Below are 26175 nucleotides of genomic sequence, written 5' to 3' on the forward strand. Positions count from 1 at the left end.
AAAAGAATTTTCTCCGATTAATCTTAAATGTGCTACTTGCTAACTTCATGGAATGCCCCCTAGTCCTTCCATTATCTGAAAGTGTAAATAACCGATTCACATCTTCTCATTCAAGACCTCTCATTATTTTAAAGACCTCTATCATATCCCACCTCAGCTGTCTCTTCTCCAAGCTGAACAGCCCTAACCTCTTCAGCCTTTCCTCATAGGGGAGCTGTTCCATCGCCTTTATCATTTTGGTTGCCCTTCTCTGTACCTTCTCCATCGCAACTATATCTTTTTTGAGATGCGGCGACCAGAATTGTACACAGTATTCAAGGTGCGGTCTCACTATGGAGCGATACAGAGGCATACCTATGACCTAAACCCACCAAAAATCTAAATCAAACACAAATTTACCATTGACTGCAGGGCTTAATTAGCCATGACATGTGGGGGTGACACCATCTGACGCCAAATGGACCCCTGTCTCCAAACTCTCAGAGCTTTGCTTCACTGCCCATGCACTGGAATTCTTGCACAGATGTTGCCTCGTGAGTCCCCTGCAGCCTTTTTTCATCCCAGCATGGATGTGTATCCTATCTCTTTTTTCTTTAATATTCTGATTCTTAACATTTTTTCTATTCTATGTTGCCTTGCTGCCTTGGCAGCTCCCCAAATAGCATTTTTCAGTGCTACTAAAAAAAACCCACCATTCTTTCTTCACGAGATGTATGGCTCCAAGAAGCTCATCGTGAGTAGCTTCAAAGACTATGTATGTGGTAGGAAGATGTCCATTACACATGGATACGACATCTGTTTATTGCTGCTCCAGACCAAACCATGACCAGGCAAATCATTACCACTGCAGCTGGATGTCCCCACACTCCCAAAAGTCCAGGGCCTGGAAAATGGAGGAACTGCCCAAGTCTTTCAAGAGCTGCGGTCAGTCTACTTCCCGGAGCAGTACCTTGTCTGGCTCCCCATCTGGATCCCAGTAGCTCCTTGTTCCCTCTTGGGGGGGAGGGGGGATAAGCTGAGTCTTTAGGGTTGAGCAAATAGAAGAAGGCACTGGGCGTGACTAAGAAAAAGACGTGCCACTTTTCAGAGTGGACAGTACAACCAGTGCCAAAAAAGTATTGTCTTAGTGCCATTGATGTGGCTGATGTACCATTCTCCAGTGCATTGACTCTCTGCACCATCAGTATGGCTGTGGTGCATAGGCTCTTTCAATGCATGACTTCAACGCACTCAACATGTGGAGCCCCATCACTGAAATGCATCAAACCTCGATGCCTCAAGCACTGGAGCATATTACTTCATCATTGATACATCTGGTTGCATTGCTTCTGACACAGCTATTTGCTTGTGCACCGACTGCTAACATGTATATGGGAACCTTCTCAGGGCAGAAAGGTATATGATTCATTTACCCCCTCCATTCTTGAGGTTACTGGCACAAGGCCTCTGCCTGGAGACGCCAGATCCTGTCTCTTCCCTGGTACCTCTCACATCTAATTGGCTGCCAGTATAAATTTTGTAGAGCCTAGAAGATGGACAAGGAGATTCCATACTGGTATGTGAAGATGATGTTCCTTTTCCTGTGCCTGGCCAGAGAGCATATCAGCCAGTGGATAAAGAGGCAAAGCTGGTGAAGACTTTTTTTTTTTACCTTTCTAGTGGCTAAGAATAAAGAAGGTACACTTTAATTGCTCCATTCCAAGACATCAGATATACTCCTTCAAGAAGGAGTTCCAGTATCCACAGATTGAACAGATACTCCATCACAACCCCAGCAAGGTGGTTCTAGTCCCCAACATTCGCTTGCAGCAGAATCCAGCTAGTCAGAGGATGTGCGCCAGAAGTACACCCCTGCAAGCTGATCAAGGATCCTGCCTCAGTTATCTTCTTTATCACTGGGTTTAGGATTAGTGTTCTTTTCCATCTTGGCTTTAAAGAAGGTTTGAGAATATATGACACTAGGGGGTGGTGAACCCTTGTGCCGCTGTTAGGAAGCACAAACTTAGCTTGTGCAAGCACAAAATAGATCTACTCCAGGGGTGCTGACGCACCCCTGGAGTAGATCTTCTGCCTAGCCGATCACTTCCCCCTTGGGTTGAGCCCTCGGGTTCTGGTGGCCAGCAGGACTTTTCTGTCATGATTCAAAGGTGGTGACAGAGGCTAGACAGCTGGCCAAGCTGAGCAAGAATGGAGACTGGTCCAAGGGTGAGACAAACACAGGAACAAGCACCAGGGCAGAAGAGGGCAATGGAGAGTGGAATAGGAAACCACAGGGGACCTGTTGTAAAGGTACTGGGTAGTAGTTCTGAGCCTCCCTTTATACAAGGCAGGATGAGATGTCATCTGAGCATGTCACAAGAAGTCCTGCTAACAGGACCTATAAAAAGGCTCAAGAGCTGCAGGAAGTTTAGCCATGCTCCTTGGATGCAGCATGATGTCAGAGGCTAAATCTGAGGTGCTTCAGACCAGAGATGAGGGACATTATAGAATACCTTTTGACCTCCTACCTGAACCTCCAGAACACGCATCTCTACCTTACTCCAGATTTCTGGTCAAGTTGGGCACTGTGCTTGGGGTTAATGCTCTTAAGTACAAGGATCCTTGCCCAAAAATCTTTGGCTTTTTCTAGATTTTGGAGACCTTAGCAAAGCCTGCAGCTATTATAATCCATGATTTTTTCAAGTGTGCAAACAAGGATGTGAGCGAATCCAATTTCCTGCACCCCAGCAGCAAGGAAATTAGACCTCAAGTATAGAGTAGAAAATGCCCAGGCTTTGGAATAGTACAATTACCTCACCGATCAGTTGTAGTGGAATCTACTCTTAAAGGAGCAAAGAAAACAAGACGTGTGTCTAATACTCCACTAGGGAAGGATCCCAAGATACTGGAAAATTTTGGCTAAAAGGTATTTCAGAGCCCCATGCTTAATGCATGTATTTCTGCTTAAACGTTCTACATGGTTCAATACTTGCATGATTTGTATAGAAAAATTGAAGCCCCTCCTCCCTCAGATGATAGTGGTTCTGCATACCCTCAGCAACTCTTGAATGTGGAAAAATGTGTACGCCATCTTCGTTCCATTTATGAAGTGTTCAATACTTTGGCCCGCTTCTCTTCAGCCTCAATCGAGCAAACTGGATGGCTTGATTGAGAGCCAGTAGTTTGTCTGATGAAGACTACCACCCACTAGCAGACGCCCTCTGCCTAGGAGATTATCTCTTAGAGGGCAAACTCAGAGAAATGATTGGTCAAATTGAGGAACACCACGTGGTATTCCAGTTCCTCTCTAGTGTCTCAGAGCAACAGTACACGGCAGCCCTACTATGCTTTTCAAAGATTGTAATTTCAAACACATCTCTTCCGGCAGTTTCAGAAGTACAAGATTCTGCCTCTACTTCCACAGCAGCAACAACCTCCGGCTTGAAGTGAACTATTACGGTTCTTGCTAGGGAGTTAGCAATCTGTTACGCTCTCCTCCTCCAGAGAGGAGGAGTTAGCAATCTGTCATCGCTCACCCTGCCAGGAGGGCGGAGTTAGCAATCTTGTTCTGCTTTCCTCTTGGAAGAAGGAGGAGTTTGCAATCTGTCATGATCTGCTCCTCCAGAAGGGGAGGGGTTAGCTATCTGTAGTGCTTACCCTGCCTGGAGGGTGGAATTAGTAATCTGGTAGCGAACTGCTGTTAGATGCTCCTGTAAGGGAAGGAGATGCAATCTGTATGGGTCAACTCCCCAGGGAAGAGGAGTTAACAATCTGTTCAGTGATACTCTTCTGAAGAGAGGAGCTAACAATAGGTATATTGTACTTCGCTACTGAGATAGCAATCTATCATGTCTCCGCTACGGAGTAGCAATCTGTTATATATAGGCTGCTGGCAAATCCTATAGAAAGAGGAGTTAGCTATATATTTAATACTTCCGTAAGCGGTGTTAGTGGTCTGTAGTGGTTGGCTCCCACAGAGGCATAGTAGTGTAAGAAATGACCATGTAGAGGAAATGGTGAATCCCTGGGCCGATGGCAGATGACAGCGCCCCCAGGAGGAGATCCTGAGAGGAACCACCGGCTAGGCTAGAATATGAGAGAAACACAAATAGCTCTTTATTAGGCTGGAAGCTGGACCACCAGAAGTGGCAGTAGTGAGTCGATATGTTCGGCAGGGCTGAAGTCCTTCTGATACTGGAATATAATCTCTGGGTTGCTGAGCTGTAGAGAGAGACTAGAAGTAGTGAGTAGACAGGGTATACTGGATACAAGATGGTACACTCACAATAGTAGATGTCTGCAATGGTCTCTATGCCACAGAGAGTCTTCAGTACATTTAGGAACAGGAGCCGTAGGTGAGCACTGGTTCGCACAAACAGTCTGTAATAAGAACTCTCAATAGCTGTATATGAAATGGCTTCTAGAGTAGAAGAGAGTCTGTAAAGGATTCTAGGAGCTTGGGCCCTCGTGGAGCAAGTACCGGTTCCTATCTGCAATCTTGCCAATGTAATTCATGATCTCCTCTACCTGCGATAACGTCTAGGACGGAAGGGAGTTTTCAGAGTTATAGGAATGTAGGCCCTCGTGGAGCGAGTACTGATTCCTATCTGCAATAGAACTCACTGTGTTCATGTCTGCGATCGCCTCCAGGCAATGAGGAGTCTTCTGAGTAATCCCAGGCAATCTGAAATCAAGAAGAGAGAGCGGAGCCCCCGAGGAGCGGGTACTCCTGGTAAGTTTGAAAAGGCCGAGCAGTGAGGAAGGATTCCCCTCGCTGACTCAGATCGTTGTTGCAAGTATCGTGGACTGCCGAAGCAAGTCCTGTTGGAGTTCCTTGCTAACTCGTTAGAGGTTAGCAAACAAAGACCTTTTAAAGTACAAATGGATGACATCACTACGGGGGGACGCCCTCGAGGTTCGCGCCCTTGCTGGTAGAAAGTCTGGAGCGCTTGCGCCCGCCCTTACGTCATCAGGAACATGGCGGATCCGTAGTGTCAAGCCAGCCCGGGGACACCGGGACCAAGAGGCAGGAAGAAGCCGCGACTGCAACTGTCCATCAGAGCCGCAGGGAGTCGCTCCCAAGGTAGAGAGGGTGGAGCGAGGGGCAAGAAGAGGCACGAATGCAACATGAACACAGGCTTCATCAACCAAAAGCAATATTTCAAGTTCAGTCCAAACTTGAACCAAGTTTTTGACCCCTTTTCAAACCTAGCAATTATTCTGTCTGATGGGGGGAGAAATACAGTGCTACCTAGAGCAGGGGTGGTCAAATTTTGTTGTGCTGGTGCCACATTACACGTTATTGATCACAAGGACCAGGGGAGGTCCCCATTGGAACTCCTCAACATGACAACCAAACCCCCAGCACTTGCTGCAGGCATTTCAGTTATACAGCAGGTTTAAGCACCATAATTTTTAGCATCTAACGAGCCCCTTCAATCATGGATCGCAGCCTCTATCAAAATCAGTAAAACCTTCAACCCAAGAGGTACAAGGTGTTTTCCTGGCTAGCAAACTACTTTACCTCAGTCACAAATGCAGAACACAGACAGACCCTCACCAAATAAAAATAAAAAGATCATAAAGTATAAATAGAAAGGTGCAGACAAAAAAGTGAACTGGAAACAAAAAAAACAAACAAACCACTCATGCAGTGCAATAATGCAAAAATAGAAATATCAGCATTCCTTATAAAACAAAATCAAGAAATTATAAATCAACCATGATAGTAAACCATACTAATAAAAATATTTCAAAACAGGTGATGAAAGAACACATAATAAGGATAAAAAACTTCAAAATGTTACCAAAAATCAATTAAATATTTCAAAACGGTCATATCAAACACCCAATAATTAAAACTAATAAGGATAAAAATGTCCCTCTCTCCATACCTATGACCTTTTGATTTTCAGTCACCCTGAGATTAGATTAGTGGAGGGGAGTTGGAGGAACACTTGACTGAGAGGGAAGGGAGGGATTGAGAAAGTAGGAGAGTGAGTGAAAAGGAAGGAGCCTGGCTGAGAGGGAAGCATGTGTGTGGGAAGGAGGGTGAGAGTGACTTTTTCCTCTCTCTCATATACACATACACACTTGCACTCATGAATCCTTCTACCTCCTCTTCTATTCCCCACTTCCACTCTCCCCCTTCCTTATTTATTTATTTATTTATAAGTATTTATATATCTCTTTAAAAAATAGATTTTGTCAAAACGGTTTACAAAGTATAAAAACAAACAAATTAAAATTAGATTTAAAAATACATAAAATTGATATATAGCTAGATAGATTACTAGCCTTAAACAAAAATCTTATTAAAAGAAAGATGCTGTGCCCTAGGTCTGTTTAAGAAAATAAACAGAGGGGAAGGGGAAGAGCAAGAAGGGGGGAGAAAAACAAGGTAGGATGTAGGAAGAATTCTCTAGTAAGGGGGGGGGAGAGAAGGGGGGGAGTGAAATCTGTTTGTATGATAATGAATCATCTGAAAGAAGTTTCATAAAGGTAGAGAGGGGTAGTGGTGGAGGATTGAATAGTGGAGGTAGAATGATTTGATGAAATATTAAATGCAAATTGAAAGAGAGATGTTTTTAGAGAATTTTTGAAGCAAAGAGGATTTGATATTAAGCAAAGAGGATTAGGTAAAGAATTCCAGAGGGAGGGTCGTGCTCTCTTTCTGGTAATATCTAATCTAGCCTGTCGAGGTGATGGAATGTCTAGTAAGTTTTGTGTTAGTGATCTTAGATATTGAGTGGGTTTGTAGATACGGAGTAGAGAACAGAGCCAGGTGGAAGAGGAATTGTGTATTAGACTATGAATAATAGAGAGTACTTTATATTTTATCCTGAATTTTATAGGTAACCAATGAAGAGATTGTAAAGTAGGGGTGATGTGATTATGAAGAGAGATAACAGATAAAATACGAGCTGCACTATTTTGAACTAATTGTAAGGGATGGATTGAAGAGTTGGGTAGTCCTAATTAAAGGGCATTGCAATAATCTAAGCCAGAGAAAATTAAAGATTGAAGAATAGTTCTGAAGTCATAATGAGAGAAGAGGACGGAGACATTTTAAGAGTTGTAATTTGTAGAATGATTTTTTTGTTAAGGAAGAAATCTGTTTAATTGACAAATCCGTATTTATGATTACTCCAAGATTTGTGGCATAGTGTGTTATTGGGATCGATATACCGTTAGTCATCAGATGTGAAGGTGGGCCAATTGAAGTATCTGAAATGGATGTTAGATGGACGATTTCAGTTTTGGATGGGTTCAATTTTAAACGATTGTGAGAGAGCCAGGAATTGATGGTGGATAGATAAAGTGAGACCATAGATAATGTAGCAGACCAGGATGTTTTATAGGGAACGAGGAATTGTATATCATCTGCATAGATTTTGAATTGTAGGTTAAGAGAGGATAGAATGTGACACAGAGGAAGAAGATATATGTTAAATAGTATGGGGGTTAGTGATGAGCCTTGAGGGACGCCTGACGGAATTGTGTATGGAGTAGAGGATTGGTGAGGAGGAGGAGGAGTAGCCTAGTGGTTAGAGCAGTGGACTATGAACCAGGAGACCAAGGTTCAAGTCCCGCTGTCACTCTACCCTCCATTGCCTCAGGTACAAAAACTTAATTGTATGTTTTGTAGAGAGGGCTTACAATCAAATGTCAGTATATAAAAATAATAAATAAATAAAATATTTAAGTCCAGTGGTGGGCATATTTGTCTGTGTTCTCACCCACTGCATATAGAAACATAGAAATGACGGCAGAAGAAGACCAACCGGTTTCTCTTGGCTCTTAGTAACCTTATGTTCTAATTCCCTTTTCACCCCCACTATTAATGTAGAGAGCAGTGATGGAGCTGCTTCCAAGTGAAATATTAAGTTTGATTAGTTGGGTAAGCGGCAGCATAGCTCTCTGCCATGAAGCAGAGGGCAATGCTGGAAATGTGTGAAGTATCAGTTTTTCTTTTCCCCTGTCATTGAAGCAGGGAGTCATGCCGGACATGCACCGAAAGTGAAGCATGCCTTGAAAGTCACATTAACTATCATCAAATATTGAAAAGCCTAATAATTGGTAATACCTATAGCCCATGAACCCATCCCTGTTTTTTTCTTTTTTTCTTTTTTAATTGGGAGATAGATGCCCTTCATCCTTCTACTCTGTGAAGGTGGACACCTACCACCGGCCACTGGCATCCCGCTCCGTTAATGCCTCCGTGGCTACTGCCGCTCCATGCAGTGTTTTACTACCTGCTCTTTATATGCGTCCTCTAGAACTGATGGATCCCATCCCTGGTTTTTTTTTTATTATTTATTTAATTGGGAGATGACAGCCCTCCATCCTTCCGCTCCGTGAAGGTGGACACCTACCACTGGCCACTGGCATCCCGCTCCGTGAATGCCTCTGTGGCTACTGCCGCTCTGTGCAGTATTTTACTACCTGCTCTTTATATGGACACCTACCACTGGCCACTGGCATCCCGCTCCGTGAATGCCTCTGTGGCTACTGCCTCTCCGTGCAGTATTTTATTACCTGCTCTTTATATGCGCTGGTACATTGAAATTAATAATATTGAATTTCATGAAGTTAGCATGGGGCACATTTAAAACTAATCGGAGAAAGTTCTTTTTTACTCAACGCACAAGTAAACTCTGGAATTTGTTGCCAGAGGATGTGGTTAGTGCAGTTAGTATAGCTGTGTTTAAAAAAGGATTGGATAAGTTCTTGGAGGAGAAGTCCATTACCTGCTATTAGGTTCACTTAGAGAATAGCCACTGCCATTAGCAATGGTAACATGGAATGGACTTAGCTTTTAGGTACTTGCCAGGTTCTTATGGCCTGGATTGGCCACTGTTGGAAACAGGATGCTGGGCTTGATGGACCCTTGGTCTGACCCAGTATGGCATTTTCTTATGTTCTTATGTAGTTTTGGAGCTTTCAGTAATAAATGTAAAATATGTATATTCTTGAAGTTATATATATGACATATATATGTCATTCATACACACACACACAATAAATGGGCAAGAAAGTATATTATGGAGTCAGAATAACCAAATATTCAAGACATGGTAAACTGAAGATGATGTGGCAATACAATTCTTCATTGCATGTAACTTAGCAAATACTTGTGTTCATAAACATGTTAACTACATATCAATGTATCAGACATTGCACTATCCAGAAACACATACATAGACACAAATACATAAACACTCATACTAACATACATTCCATACACACAATATTAACTGCCTATAATATATAGTGTCCAAGGTTAAAAGGTAAAAAGCCCTAACAAGGCCCTTGTTTTGCCAGTGAAGGCTTCCTCAGGGCACAGAAGACACCACAAAAAAAAATCTAAAAACGCAAGTTAAAGAGAAGAGATGAAAGAGATAAAATAAAGATGAAAAATAGAATTGCTGAAAAAAATCATATTTCTAATAGTGCTTAAGATGGTAAACAAAGGTACTTGCCTATCCCATTCCTGCTGGGAATTGTGAAAATGTATGGAAATTTCAGATATGTTGTAAACAACTAAAAATGCCTACCTAGACAACAAGAGGGTTGTGCCCAACTTAGAAAACAAAAATGAACTGTGTTAAAATGGAAAACCTACTTCATATGTTATGCTTTAATTTTTGTAGACATTACAGGAACTTCTCCATAATATATACATGTGTTGTCACACTCTGAGATCAACACACAGGGTAGAAAGGGAAAAAAATTTCAAAATTAAAAACGTAGTATTGATAAGGATAATTCAAAATGAATTAACTGCAGACCACAACTCGTTACCTGGTAGTGTAGACGTGGAATTAGGTCTCGCTCATTTTATTGTGGTGAGAGTCCTCTGGAAAATCCAAGCTGTAATATAAAGAAACAGCTAAAGAGAAATGTCTGGCAAGAAACCGGAAAGCGAATAACTGCTTCATATGGAGGTCACACTGATACTCCAGAGTTTTTAATGATATATATTCTTAAAGTGTGTGTGTGTGTGTGTGTGTGTGTGTGTGTGTGTGTATATATATATATATATATATATATATATATATATATATATATATATATATATATATATATATACACACTTTAAGAATATATATCTCAAAACAAATGACACTGGCACCTATCAGATTTCCAGGTATATGCACAAAAGGTTACATAGTAAAACACTATGAATATATTGCATAACCTCAAGTTAATTATAATGCTTTCAAATAATTTTACAAATCAAAATGCTTTTATTAAATTTCTTATAAATATATTGCACATGCTATTCAACCATCACCCCTTTTAAAAAAAAAAAACATTCACACCACATTCTTACAATCATATTTCATCCCACATTAAGTCAACACACCCACACCCTGTTGTAACATCAATACTGTTCTAATTTTTTTTCACTTAACAGTTCTCAATAATACATACTAATAGAATTAGACAACATCATTGAAGTTCTTCCTATAAATTCTCCCTATAAACACTTTTTGTCCTTCCCGGCCATGTGATGCGCACTGACTAGTGGCATAATAAAAAAAAAATAAAAAAACTTTTGTTATGCTTATATCCTTTTATAGAAAGTCCAACTTCAGTAATAAAGAAAAAACTTGTCCAGCTTAGCTTGCTTTAATTAAGGTGAATTTATTCTATCCCGATGATCCCATCTAAGTTAATGTATATCTGTTTCTGGCATTAATAAGTTGCAAATAATATATTAATGCCGCAGCATTCCCCATTGTTGTCCATTGCTTGTTGTGCTCACTCATGGTGGTCAAATATTTTGCATGTTGCCTCTTACAGTATCATACACATATCTTAGCATACAAATGCACTGTTATCAAGTATGATCCGATAACTCTCTCTCTCTCTGTATGTAATTCAGTATCAAAACAAAATACAAACGCTAATGATACTGAATTATATCAAAACCAATAGATAACATGTTAATGAAAAACAGTATTAAATTTTACATTTTCATCTTTTTATTGAAAAGTATTTATTAAATTCTACATTTACCTCATATTATTTTGATTTTCCTTTTTTTTTTTACCTTTACTCTTGTTCTTTTTTTTACTTATTATATTTAACTAACACAATACATAACCAAAATACAGTGAACCAATAACACACTAAATAGCACACATGAATAATTTTAATTTTTATAAAAAAGTTCTTATCTGGAATTATAAATGTTTTTATTGGGCACTAGTCTGTGCCCATGTTCAGTTGAAGACCAGCTGTCAAAAGTTCCCAAAAGGCTTACCCAAACTTAAGAACACCAGAAAGCATTTCAAAAGCTGAATTAAATCACCAAAGATGAAATGCTTAGATGTTAAAATTTCCTATGCACAGCGATCACAACCACATTTCTCCCCTGTTTTCTCAGAGCAATAATCAACAGTTTCAACTCTCCCATGTTTCCTATACATAGCGATTATTAACCCAATTTCTCCCTCATCTTCTCAGAATGGAAAGAACAGCCTCAATTCTCCCTCGACAATGGCACCTCTGTTTCTTCATGCCAGTGGCTTCCTCAGGAGGAATTAGTGTCAGCAATGTTCCCCAGACCTAAACACCATTGTTTGTAGTATAAGCTCACAGGACTCCTTGAAAAATGGCTGGTCAGATATTGCTTGCCATTGTACTTTAGTATTCCTCTATCTGTGCAAAACTCACCAAAACCAAGCTCACTGTCCCCACTACTATTCTGATGAGTCTCTGTTTTTGTAAAATATTTCTATTTGTAAGACTTCTATTTATACCATTATTATTGGTATATTTATAGGCTTTGGTTTAACATTGGAGAAGAAACTGGAGGCGGGTTGAACCTTTGGGTTCTGGGGATAGTAGGACTTAGGTGAGAGTCTTTGGTGAAGGCTAGGAGAGGTTCCTTTAGTCAGGCAGTGGTCGAGACAGGTGGCAGACAAGGATGGTCAGGTAACAGGCTATGGTCAGTACTGAGGGTCAGTCCAAGGGGTGCAAGGCAAGGCTGAAGACAGGGAAGGCTGGACGAGGCTGAAGAAACAGTCCGAAGCAGCAACACTCACTACCAGGAGATAGTCGACCCATTGCTGAGAAGCCTTTGTGTTGCAAGGTCAGGGTTTAAATATCTGACCATGAGATGTCAGGGAGTACCGAAGGGCTGGTTTCTGCCGCAAGGCCTTTAATTGCTGGCGCACACTTCTAAGAACCGACTGGAAGAAGAGAATGGCAGTGTTCCTAGTGCATGGAGCAGCAGCAGAGTCATTGGCCGCATGGAGTGTCAATGCCGGGGCCGGTCAGGAGAGTGCACTGGCTCGCGGGGTGGGCCTGTGAGCCGGCAAATGTAACCTTAATATTGTATAATACTTATATGTTTTCAGAATATAAGGAATGGTTGGGGACACATCTTTCCAACATCATGCCTGTAGAAGGGTTATTCACAATCTATGAGAAAGACAACTGTTAGTAGTAGTATATGAGAGAGCATATGGAAGCAGCAAAGTTTATGCATTCCTGTGGATTGGTATTGATTATACATTAGTGATGAGTGTACATACAAATATTAATCCACAGGAAATGTGCCAAAATATAAAGATTTTTGATATCTTTAAAAATTCATGAGTGAACAATGTGGTCTTCCTTTTAACCTGATTTTCTGTAATCATTCAATCCTCATTTTCAAGTTATTACATAATTTAAAGTTCCTCCTTGAACCCACCAACTTCCTTACCATTATCCAAACATTAATCTTATCTGGACTTGACTATTGCAACTTTGTTTACACCAACTTACCACAAGTCACCCTTTGACCTTTGCAAATAATTAAAATCTCTGCAGTCTATCTCTTGACAGGAACTCCCATTAAAGAACACATCACCCTGATTATCAAAGCCCTCCATTGGCTGCCCATTCATTACCGTATCCAATATAAAATGGCAGTGATCATTCATAATTTTATAGAAAGTTTCATTACCATTCATCGCATCCTCTCTCCTTATGTTCAGCATACCTTTCTCTGACTAGGGAACATTCTTTTTCTATATATGGTCCCACCTTATGGAACTCTGTCCCATGCTTCCTCCATCTCACCCGATACTAAAGAATTTTAAAAACATCTACTATCTCAGGCTGTTTTTGGTTATTTCTTGCACTAGTAGGTATTGGTACAAAAGACAGCTTATTCACTACCGGTAAATTTTGTTCTTCAAATCTTAACACTTCTACCATAAACTTTTTCAAAGTTATAAGCAAATCTTGACCTAAAATTCTAGGAAAATATAACAAATGTAGATTTAATCTTCTATTAAAATTTTCCAGTTGTTCTAATCTCCTATTATGATAGTTTATATCCTTTATCAATTTTACCACACAGTCTGAGTTCTTAGATGTTAAGGAGAATCTAACGCAGTTTCTGGAAAGTTCTGTGGAAGAAGTCTATGAACGGGGAACCCTGATAGTGACTTTCTTCAATGAGGCTGATTTAAGCCAAATAATGCAAAGATATTTTAAAAATTTATCAGCTAGTTTCTTTACTCAGCAGGTCAGAATTTACCCTGACCTTACTCGTGTCACACAGGAGAGACACCGTGAATTCCTGGCTTTAAAGTCTCAAGTAATAGCTCTTGGTTATAATTTTACACTGAGATATCCTTGTAAATGCCTAGTTAGAGCGAATGAGGAATCCTTCATTTTCTTTATTCCAGAGAAATTGAAATCCTTTATAAACGCTAGGACCATAACTACCCAATCCTTAGTAACAATCTAGTCCCTGAAAGTACATGATATATAGGTTTGGATACAACAGCCTGTTTCTTCATATTTTCTTTGTTAAACTCCCAGGATTCCTTCCCCCCACCAGTTGTTTCTTTATTTCCTTTACTGTGGGGGTCATGGGTATATGAATAATATAGATTATATGCTTAAAGATCATTTGTAGAGTATTTTCTTGTGGATATTGCTGAAGACTTTTTGTGATGTGATTGTGTCTTAACATATGCTTTATGTATCTCTAATTTTGTTGGAAGTAAGAGTGATTAACTTCATTGCTCCCTCCAGCAATCCGTTAGTCCTTTTGATTATGGCCTAACTTTTTTGCAGTGACTTTCCATGTCTGTTTAGCATCATGGTTTACATTGTTTTTTGTTATTTTGCATTACTTTATTTTGTATTTTTATTAATTATGTATGTTTTATTGAAATACACTCCAAACTTTTTGGAAGGACAGGTAACAAAAACCTTTTAAATAAATAAATAAAATAAACTTTGGGCCCACCACCATATAGGGCCTCCTTTTGCTGGCAAGGGGTGGGAATCTCGCCAGTGAACCATGCCGGATTTCTTCGTGTCACAGTGCAGGACAGGTCCTCTTCTTGCTGGCGTGGGAGGGAACTCTCCACAAGTGTGCTATTCAGGGCCCAACATTGTGCGGGCTGCACATAATGTTAATTTTAAATAGATGGGTGGGCCAGAAGAAAAATAGTAATGGGCCATATTTGGCCTGCCGGCCATAGTTGCCCACCCATTACCTAGAGGAATGACACTAAATCACCAAAAACTACTGGGTTCTCAAGATTTTGGAGTCTGGGTACCGCTTGCATTTTTCCTGGCTTCTCATGCTTCCTCATTGCTTACCTTCAATCGGGATCCATCTCATTCCACACAATGTTGCCTGGAGGTGGAGTCACTTCTCAGTCAGCGAGCAATAGAGCCTGTTCCGCCCCATCAGCATGTCCAGAGGTTCTACTCCTGCTACTTCCTTATCCCCAAGAAAACCAGAGGATTGAACCCATCTTGGATTTAAGAAGCCTGAACAAGAATATACTCTGAGAGAGATTCAAAATGAACTCCTTCCACATTCTCCCCTTCGTCCAGAGGGCAGAGGGAGGAGTGGATGCGTGCCTTGGATCTGAAGGACACCTATGTGATATGCCCATCCGTCCCTCTCACTGGAACTGTCTACATTTTGCTGTGGACTCCTATCAGTACCAAGTCGTCCTTTTCAGTCTATCAGCAGCACCAAAGGTCTTCACAAGTACTTTAGTTGTAGGTCTTCTCTTACCTGGATGACTGGCTTATAACGATTTCCTGGGAAGGTGTACTAACCTCCCTGCAGAAATCAATTCAGCTTCTAAAGCCATTGGGATTCCTGGTGAATTTTGAGAATTTGCGCTGTCAGTTCACGTAGTTTCGGTAAACTGTCTTCACAGGCAACATCTAGAATGGAGCCTCTGCTCCCAATGGGATCAGTTAACTCAGCCCTTAACCACCAAGGTGCAGGTTTCACAAGCAATAAAGCAGTAACTCCACTGGTGGCTGGACCCCTTCATTATTTAAGAGGAAGCACTGCTCCTTCTGATTCCTTACCAAGTAACATTGGTGACAGACACCTCCACAAAGGGTTGGGGGACCCCACACAGGCTGTTTTTAAATCCAAGGCACTTGGTCATTAGTGGAAAGACTATTTCAGATCAATCTGTTGAAACTACGAGCGATCAGATACACTCTGACAACCTTCACATATCTCCTACAAGGGAAGAGCATTTCCATTCAAACTGACAAGGTAGCCATGTTCTACGTAAATAAATAAAGCAGCACAGGATCATAGACTCTGTGTCAGGAGGTGAAACAGATATGGGAATTGGTATGCAAACATCAAGCTGTCCTGCAAACAACCTACCTTTCAGGGATCCTCAACACATTAGTAGATTACCTCAGCAGAGATTTTCGACCACAACGAATGGTCCCTACAACATTTTTTATTTATTTAATTTATTTATCTTTTTTTTTATACCATTGTTTGGAACAAGTCTTCACAACGGTTTACAGACGTAACAACTTATTACATATAACAGAGCTAAAAACTGAAAACATTATAACAAAGGTTACAGATGTAACAGCCCAGGATTGAAGAACATTATGATAAGTAGTATGGGGGAGGGGGGAGAGGGACTTTTTCATAACTGTTAACTGGAGTTATAACTGATTACTGATTACACAAAATAGAAAAAAAAACAAAAAACTGGGAACATTATAGCGAGAAATCTTGGGGAAATGATGTAGAGGGATATTAGTTGATATATAAGATAGATATCAAACTATAAGGTGGGGAATAGCAGAGGAGTGATTATTATTCTGAGGGAAGTGGTGGGGGAGGAGGAGATGGGAGGGTATGGAAACGAGGATAATAGGGGATCGTACTTTATATGTTGAGAGAATCTTAGTTACTATAGTTATTGTTTTAGTTCATTGCTAAGGACTAGTGCTAATCATGAGGGAAAGTCCATGTTAGGATTGGGGGGGGGGGGGGAGGATCTGTGAAGGTGAGAGAGTATTTATCCAATACCGTCTTTATATGTTTGTTCGAAGAGCCAGGTTTTTAGGAGTTTTCTGAAAAGTTTTATGTTGCCTTGTTTTCGTAATCTTTCTGGTAAGGTGTTCCAGAGGCATGGTCCTGCAAGGGAGATTGCTCTGCCTCAGACTGAAGTAAGTCTGGCGGAGGTGAGTGTGTGGGTATTGATAGTAATGCTTTATTGGCTGCTCTTGTGTTGCGTTGTGGGGTGTATATTTGGATAGCATTGTTCAGCCAATTGATTTCTTTTCCGTAAATTGTTTTGTGTAATATGGTTAGAACTTTGAAGTCTATCCTTTTTTCGATGGGTAACCAGTTTAGGGCTTTCAGTACAGGCGTTATGTGTTCAGATTTACTATGGCCGGTTAGAATTCTTGCAGCTGTATTCTGCAGAATTTGGAGTGGTCGTATTGTGACTTTGGGGAGGTCTAATAGGAGAGAGTTGCAGTAATCAAAACTCATGAATATCAGGGATTGAAGGATGGTTCTGAAGTCTTGTGGATTTAGGAGGGGTTTTAGATGTTAAGGTTAGCAGTTTGTTAAAACCTTTTTTTATCTTCATGGAGACATCCAGTATTCAATTTATTCATGTCAGAGGACTATAGAAAAGTGGAAAGATTTTGCTCCATTCTTCCTAGTAAACTTATCTGCTAAGGACACTTCTGCTCAACTGGAATGCAGTTCTCAAGTATGCTTTTTCACCGATCCCACTGATAGCCAGAATGGTTCAAAAGGTGCTCAGAGTTCTGGCCTGACTAATTCTTATTTGACCAGTATGGCCCAGATAAGTCTGGTTTACGTATCTGGTACAAATAGCCAGCAGCCTTCCGACCATCTTGGGGCAGATCCATCCTTATTAATTCAAGAAGAGGGATGTCAGTATCATCTGAACCTTCCCTTTCTCAACTTGATGGCCTAGATGTTGAGTGCTCACCAATTACCAAATTCTCCTCATCCAAAGAAGTTGTGGACATAATAGTGTCCACCAGGATGCCATCCATTAGGAGAGCTTACAGATTTAAAGAAAAATGATTCTCCACATGGTGTCGTCAACGTTCTTTAGATCCATTCGCATGTGAACCAAAATAATTACTTGAAATCTTGCTATCTCTTTCTTCCACTGATCTTGGCATCTCATCAGTGAAAGTACATCTCAATGCCATGGCAGCCAACCATACTCAAGTTGAGGGTAGCCCAATTTCCACTAAACTATTGGTATATTAAACCTCTAGTTGTAAAACCACCTGTACCATAGGATTGAATGTGACTTTTGCATAACTAATGAAGTCACCCTTTGAATCATTGGCATCTACTTCTCTCAGATTTTTCATATGGAAAGTATTCTTGTGGCAATCACATCAGCCAGAAGAGTCAGTGAACTTCAAGCTTTGGTTCACTACTCTCCTTCCTTATATGCAATTCTTCCACAATAAGGTGGTGCCCTGTACCTACCCAAAATTTCTACCTAAGGTGGTATCAGCTTGCCATATTAATCAAGCTGTTGTACTACCTACATTCTTTCTGAAACCACATATTCATGAAGATAAAAAGGCCCTTCATTCATTAGACTGTAAAAGAGATTTGACTTTCTACAGAAAAAGAGCTCAGCCACATTGCCAGGCCTTGCAACTATTCATCTTTTATGATCTTAACAGACTGGGCTTAGCAGTTGCTAAATATATGTTGTCCAAGTAGGCACAGGCTATATCATGCATTATTATTCACTAGCAGGCCTACAGATTACAAACTCAATCAAGGCTCACCAAGTTAGAGTCTTGGCTAAATCAGTAGCTTACCTACAAGCTGTAGCTCTCAAAGACATCTGCAAAGCTGCAATGTGGTCGTCAGTGCACTCCTTTGCATTCCATTACTGGCTGGATAATCTTTCAATGACTGACAGTAAATTTGGGAAGCTGTTTTGCATAGCCTGTTCACCCTCCATGGTAGGGTCTGGGTTTTTTTTTTTTTTTTAAAAATAAATATTTCATTGCAATCCTCAGCTTGGGATACCCATTTGTCATGGCTAATTCAGCTCTGTTTGTCGATGGAGAAAGCAGGTTTACTTGCTGTAAGCAGTGTTCTCCTTTGAAAGTCAACTGCTTAGCTAGATTTAGCTCTTAAATTGACTGATGGGGCTCACAAGGTAATGCCCATATGGGCATTCTGCACACGCTCAATTGAGCAGAGCTCTGTGAGCTTGGAGAGAGGCATTAGTTCATAGCCATCCAATGGCATCACCTCACAGGTCATGGGTAATTCATCCTGCTATCCATGGAGAACACCATTTATGACAAGCAAATCTGCTGTTCATGGTTTAAATCAGCTCTCTGGCTCTCATATCAATAAGATTCTCCTGGCCTATATTATCACGTCTTGGGTAAATGATATTATTTGACCTTTGGTTTTATGCTGTTCAGTATACATAAGACAAGCACTAGTGAAACAGTAATAGAATGTCCTGTTGTGTCTTGTTGCTTTAGTACTGCCATAACTTTGACAACTCCTCAGCATGTAAAGCTATCAGACTTTATCACTGGACAGAGACAGACTTTTCTGTATGGCTGTCTTAATTTTTTTCAACTTTGATTAGAAGGAACAAAGCAGTAACCTTTGCCAGTATAACTAGGAAGCTCTGAAACTATCTGTCACTCTCTTTCCGGACTATCAGGCCACTTACCAATTCCTGGCCCAGCTGAGAGAGACTTTTGCAGCATCGTGATGTTTCTGCCGGCTCTGCCATGGGGGGGTCAAGAGCTGGTGGTCGATGCTGGAGGCACTGTGTGCCGGAATGGCGCACGCACTGTCACACATGAAAGAGTGTGACAAAGGAACTCCTTCGTGCGTGCCAAGTGCCGCTGGGACTTAGATTCTCCAACTCATATTTCTTTCTCTGAGTTTGCTTTGAATATCCCTGTAATGATTAATCATGGCCGGTATGGTGCTCTTTGTAATTCCAACATTGTTATCTCCTCTCGGTGGCCATCTTTTTTGTCTACCATTACCCATTCTAATGCCTTGACTTTGTATGATGGTCACAATCATGCTTATTAATGCTCAAGCTATTAAGAATGTTTCAAATTATTTATCTCATTGCAGAAAGGCAACCGGATTGTTTCTGTATCACTGAATCCTGGGTGCTTAATTCTGACCGGGTTTCCTTGCATCTCATTTGTCCAACAGGCTTTACTTGTTTTTCTCAACCAACAAAAAAGGGGTAGGGGTGGTGGTTTACTTATTTATAGGGATTCTTGGAACCCTAAATTCGAGGACCTTAGTGGAGATTCTCTCAATGAAATCCTTGTTTTGACTCTTCCCAGTTTTTCTATTTGTCTTGTTTACTGTCCGCCTAAATTGTTACAATCAAATCTCTCCCCCTTTTTTGAACAGCTTCTTTTGGCCAAAGCTGACCTTAATAAGATGCTGGTGATTGGTGACTTTAATTTGCATGCTAATGTTTTCCCTTTGGCTCCTCACTGTGCCTTATTTTTTGATGTTTTGTCTTCTCTCGAGTAGTCTCAAACCATTTCTCAGCCAACTCATAGACAAGGTCATTGCTTAGACCTAGTTTTTGTTAATGATTCTCTTAGTGATTTATTGTTCTAAATCACTTTTTATTCAGGATGTACCCTGGCCAGATCACTTGTTAATTGGATTTTCACTTGTTACTCCATCTGCTACATCTAATGCTAACATTGCCAATCATTCCTACCTTCGTCATGGTTATGTGGACAACACTGAGTTTTCTGATTATATTACTAGTCATTTAAATTCTTCTCAGTCCACTAATCTTGAGGCTATTGTTTCTGATTGGGACTTTACCATCATTTCAGCATTAGATATGCTAACACCACGTAAGACTATTAATCTTTTTAAGAATACTTCACAGCCTTGGTTTATGCATAGTTATTTTATATAACTTATAGTTCTTTGTATCGATTTTTTTTTTTGTTTCATTGATTCATTTATATTGCTTTCTCTAGCCAATATTACCCATCCCCATGTTTTAGTGTTATCACTGTTTATATGTAATTTAACTGTTTATATCTGTTCTATGTAAGGGCTCCGCCCAAAAGTTATTGTTTTTTGTGAACCGATGCGATGTGCAAACGGACATCGGTATAGAAGAGACTTAAAATAAATAAATAAATAAATATGCCATCTTTTAGGTCCACTTAACAGGCCCTCAGAGTGAGCACTTTTGGCGCACACATTGAGACAGATTTTAAAAAAGAACGCCCGTGCGTACTTTTGTTCTCGCGACCGGCGCAAACAAGAGTATGCCGAATTTTAATAGATACGCGCGTAGCCGCGTGTATCTTTTAAAATCCGGGGTCGGCTTAGGTCACAATTTTCAACAATGGCTTCGGACGATGTACTCCAAACCCAAGGCTTGCATTAAAGTGAATGGCTCCTATTCCGACCCGTTCGAACTGGGGAGGGGAACCAGACAGGGGTGCCCCCTATCACCCCTTTTATTTGCACTGTTTATGGAGCCCTTTGCGGCTATTATTCGCCAAAACGGGGAAATAGGGGGCATGGATATTGGGGGAAGCCAATCTAAGATCACACTATTTGCAGATGACCTTCTGTTTACTGTAGCATACCCACAGCGTACATTACCTGTTTTAGTTAAAGAAATGGACAGGTTCAGCTCGGTATCCGGGTTTAAGGTGAACTTAGCGAAAACTGAGATTCTGAATGTATCTCTTGCCAAATCGCAGATCCCCGAAGTGCAAGATAAATTTCCCTTTAAGTGGGCTTTGAAGGGGATAAAATATTTGGGGATTAAGATGACGGCGAATTGGAGACAGCTCTTTAGCCTTAACTACACCCCACTGATGGAGCAAATGACTAGAGACCTAGACATCTGGTTTCCATATAAGCTATCATGGCTGGGGAGAATTGCAGTGATAAAAATGAATGTTTTACCAAGATGGCTGTATCTCTTCCAGACGTTGCCGATAGAGGTGCCCTCTACATTCCTACGTTCACTGCAGACCAAAGTATTTCATTTCATTTGGCGAAAAAGGCCTCTGCGCATAGCGAGGCGGGTGTTGTATAGACCTAGAGCGGAAGGGGGGCTTGCAATTCCCAATTTTCTTAAGTATTACCAAGCAGCTCAACTTAGGGTAATACCGGAATGGTCAGCAGGGAGAACCTTGAAACCTTGGGCTCAATTGGAGCAAGAGATGGGGGGGAGGAATGCATTTATATCAGAGGGTATGGGGGCTAATGCCGAAAGGGAAAAATAAGGATGTAGAGAACCCCTTTACACAGGCAACGCTGAAAATTTGGCGTCAGTGTCGAATGAGGCTGACGGGGAGAGAGATGGTGACGCCCTTGTTACCTATTGGGCTTTACAAACAACGATGCTGGGTTTATGAGGGGGGAACTGGTTTGGGCAGGTGGAGTAAATGGGGGTTACTGAGGTATGGACAGCTGTTTCAGGACTCTCATATAGCTACATTTGAGGAATTGCAACGTAAATTTGGTCTCCCCAGTGGGGAGTACTTCCATTATCTGCAGATAAGACATTGTCTTCAAGATCCATACATTAAAGAGAATGTGAGCAGACAGAGCTCGGCTTTTGAAAGTTTGTGTTGCCACACAAAGGTACAATTTCCAATATTTATGTGTGGTTGTCTGAACTGGACTTGACCCTACACCACTTTCAGCAGGCGTGGGAAAAGGACGGCGAGACATTGGTTGTAAAAGCTTTATTGCAAGTATCATATGTTTGTATTTGTGGCTGGTATGGCTATGTTACTGTTTCGGTTGCCAATAAAACTTAACTAAAGACAGTTAAGTTAATAAAACTTAACTGTCTCATTGGGAAACATGCCTCCAAAATATCAAACAGCTTCTCACAAGCCTCAACCTGGTACTAAATTCATCCAAAACGGAATTACTACTCATCACACCAGAGAACAGCTCCTGCACCCCCACTCATCCAGCCATACCAAAAACTACACAAGTGAGAGACCTAGGAGTTCAAATTGACAATCACCTGAACCTGAAAGCCACCATCAACAAAACCACCAAAGACTGCTTTTATAAACTCCAAGTACTGAAAAGAATAAGACCTCTGTTCCATACTCATGACTTTAGAACAATCCTACAATCAATCATCTTCGCAAAGCTGGACTATTGTAACACCATCTTGCTTGGTCTCCCCTCTCTACACACCAAACCACTGCAAATGGTTCAAAATGCCTGTGCCCGTATACTCACTAATACCAGGAGAAGAGACCATATAACCCCTATCCTAATGGGCCTCCACTGGCTACCCATCCACTTCAGAATAATATACAAGGCCATTCTCACCATATACAAACACATTCATCAACTAGCCCCAATTGACCTTCATTTCCCCCTCCGATTACACACTTCAACAAGACCGACAAGAGATGCTTACAAAGGATCACTTCAAGTCCCCCCAGCCAAAACTACCAGACACATTACGCTAAGAAATCGGGCCTTCTCCACAGCCGGTCCTACCTTATGGAACTCTATCCCCCCAGATCTTAGAATGGAACCCAGCCTCTCAACCTTCAAGAAAAGACTCAAGACCTGGCTGTTCAGGCAGGCTTTTCCTAACTCCAATATCATTTAACTCCTAACAATCATCACATCACCATCAACATCACCATTAGCTACCTCTTACAATGTAATTATATGTAATTAGCTGGTTTTCCTTTTTCCTTTTTCCTTCTCATTCCAAGTTCAATTTTCCTTGTTACATGTAACTGCTATTTCCGCACTATTGTTCAAGTTTAAGTTTATTTTGCACTCCTGTTTCATGTGAACCAGCATGATGGGACTATTGTCTTGAATGTTGGTATATAAAAAACTTAAATAAATAAATAAATAAAAAAAAAAAAAAAAAAAAATCCGGGGTTGGCACGCGAAAGGCTGTGCAAAATCGGCAGCCTGCCCGCGTTGAGCCGCGCAGCCTGTCTCCATTCCCTCCACCAACCCCCCCCCCCCCCACCTTTGTTTGAAAAGTTACACCTGCGCCGGTGGGCTGCTGGCACGCCATCACCCAACCCGGGGGCTGGTCCGGAGGCTTCGGCTACGCCCCCAGGCTGGCACCATGCCCCCTGACACGCACCCCCAAACGCCGCACCGCCCCGCCCCAACACGCCCCCCAGCAAAGCCCCGGGACTTACACGCGTCCCGGGGCTTGCGCGCGCAGGGGGAGCTTGGGGCAGGTTTTTGGGTGGTACACGCGTATCTTATGCGCGTACCTCTTTGAAAATCTGCCCCATTGTACTCCTGAGTCTGTTTCTACTTATCGAAGACTACTGAAGGATTATCAATTTCAGACGTTAGAAGCCAAGAGGAACTATTACTTTAGCAAAATTAAGATAATGGGTTATAATCCAAAAGCATTTTTTAGTATCGCTAGAAAACTTATTGGCTGCTCCTTTCATTCTTCAGTTTCTGCTGACATTCCTTCATCAGATTCTTTTTCAAAACATTTTTCTCTGAAGATTCAACAACTCTTAAGCTTTTCTAGCATTTCCACACGTAATTTTGAACCAGATGTTATACCATGCTGGTCCACTTTTTCTTCCACATCTTAATTTGAAATTAAGCCTGTTTTGTCTTCTACGAACAATGTTGCCTGCCCTGTAAGTAACTGTTCTATCACCCTATTTAAAGCTAATAAAGACACCATTGCTTCTCATCTTACTTCAGTTATTAATCTGTCTCTTGAACAGGGTTACGTTCCTTCTTCCTTGAAGAAAGCTGTTGTTCATTCCCTGTTTAAAAAAAAAAAAAAATCTAATTTGGATGTGAGATGTAAATAATTACAGACCGATTTCCTCCTTGCCCTTTTTGGCTAAGTTGTTGGAATCGGTGGTGTTGAAACAACTCTCCAAATTTATTGAGCACAGGGAAATCCTGGATCCTCATCAGTTTGGCTTCAGGTGATCTCTTAGTACTGAACTGCTATTGCTCTCCATGACTGATATGAATGTGAATGAGGCTTAGACAGTGAACATTGCTACATACTTGTGTCCCTAGACATCTCCTCAGCCTTTGATACTATCGACCTACAGGCATGCAGTATAGGAGGGACTGTCTGAGCCTGGGTTTCTCTGTTTTTGAACAATCAGTCTCAACAATTCAAAATTAGAAATCAAGTTTCTCAATAGTCTCCTCTCAAGATTGGTGTTCCTCAGGATTCTGCCTTATCCTCCATGCTTTTCAATATCTACCTTGCCCCATCTGTAAATTTCATCTACTTTATGTGATGGTTATAAGATCTATGCAGCTGCATTCAGTTTTTCATATGTCTTCACCCCAACTGGTATGATTCTGTTGAACATATTCAGATCTGCATTAATATCATAAAACTATGACTTCATCAGAACAAATTAGTGCTCAATACAAATAAAACTGAATTTCTTCTTATTCAAAGAGTGCATTCTATGCTTGATTATTCTTCCATCACTCTTGATGATTATACCTTTAATATCAATCAAAGTTTCAAAAGCTTTGGTGTTTTTGCTTGAGCCGCATCTGATATTTCAAACACACATTAATTCAGTAGTTAGGGCTGGCTTCTACAAGCTTAGAGTCCTTTCTTGTTTAAAACAATGCTACGTGCCTCCGAGTTTCGCACTGTTGTTCAGGCTTCTATTTTTCCTCTTGTTGACTATTACAGAGGGGCTCTATTTGGGTCTCCCTGATTCTACTATCCAGGCCACTTCAATTGCTTTCAAATGCAGCCACACATCTAATTTCTGGTCACAGACGCTTTGATCGTGTTACACTGGCTACCTCTGCAACAACGCATTGAATACAAAATCGGACTAACTTTGATCAAACTCCTTAATTTGAGATCCTGTCCATGGCTTAAGGCCCTCTTGAAATTGTATCAACCCTCATGTCAGTTAAGATCTTCTCAATGAGGCTTCCTTAGTGTTCCATCTTTAAAAAGTGCTCGCCTGTTTCTTACAAGGGAATATGCATTCTCTATTGAACTGTATTTGATGGAGGGTGAAGGGCTGATGTGCATGGAGCAGGAGAGAGACCTTGGGGTGGTAGTGTCTAACGATCTGAAGTTGGCGAAACAATGTGACCAGGCGATAGCTAAAGCTAGAGAGGAATATCTAGTAAGAGAAAGGAAGTGATGATCCCCTTGTACAGGGCCTTGGTGAGGCCTCACCTGGAGTACTGTGTTCAGTTCTGGAGACCGTATCTCCAACGGGACAGAGACAGGATGGAGGTGGTCCAGAGAAGGGCGACCAAAAAGGTGGATGGTCTTCATAAAATGACTTATGAGGAGAGATTGAAGAACCTAAATATGTACACCCTGGAGGAAAGGAGGAGCAGGGGTGATATGATACAGACTTTCAGATACTTGAAAGGTTTTAATGATCCATGGTCAACAATAAAACTTTTCCGTTGGGAAAAAAATCAGTAGAACTAGAGGTATTGGATCACTTTCCAAAAATATTCTGAGCATAAAAAGAATACTGCCATTAGCAAACTACTTGTGTGACTTGGGATCAAAATTATTTAAAAATCAGGGGTGGAAATTTTTTTAAAAAGTTAGGCGCTGAGAGAAAGGGTCTTTATTGCTTTTTAAAAAAAAATGTTTTGTAACTCTTGCCCCAGCTTTGGGCTGCCACTGCTCCTCTCTGGCACAGTATGGAGCTTCCAGGGCTCTTCCTTGCCCCGGCTGCTGCAGCTGCTCGTTCTAGCTCATGGTATCCAGTGCTCCTTCCCTCCTCAGCAGCTGTTACTCTTTCTGGCCCCAGGCCATCATTGGTCCTTCCAGCCCAAAGCCTCTGGTGATTTTTCTGATCCTGGCCTCCAGCTTAGTGCCGAAGGATACTGCTGCT

General features: G+C 41.1%; 1 protein-coding gene and 1 long non-coding RNA gene across 2 annotated transcripts in view; one reads left to right on the top strand and one right to left on the bottom strand.

Moving 5' to 3' along the window:
- The window catches only part of DNMT3A (DNA methyltransferase 3 alpha), a 502482-nt gene that overhangs the window by 17878 nt on the left and 458429 nt on the right, over nucleotides 1-26175 (top strand). The window lies entirely within an intron of this gene.
- The window catches only part of LOC115088229, a 157339-nt gene continuing 140946 nt past the window's right edge, over nucleotides 9783-26175 (bottom strand). Inside the window, exon 3 of the long non-coding RNA XR_003855728.1 lies at nucleotides 9783-9852. This is a non-coding gene — a long non-coding RNA (uncharacterized LOC115088229). The remainder of the gene's footprint in view (nucleotides 9853-26175) is intronic.

The sequence above is a fragment of the Rhinatrema bivittatum genome, chromosome 3, assembly GCF_901001135.1.
Source record: "Rhinatrema bivittatum chromosome 3, aRhiBiv1.1, whole genome shotgun sequence".
NCBI classification, from domain to species: Eukaryota; Metazoa; Chordata; class Amphibia; order Gymnophiona; family Rhinatrematidae; genus Rhinatrema; species Rhinatrema bivittatum.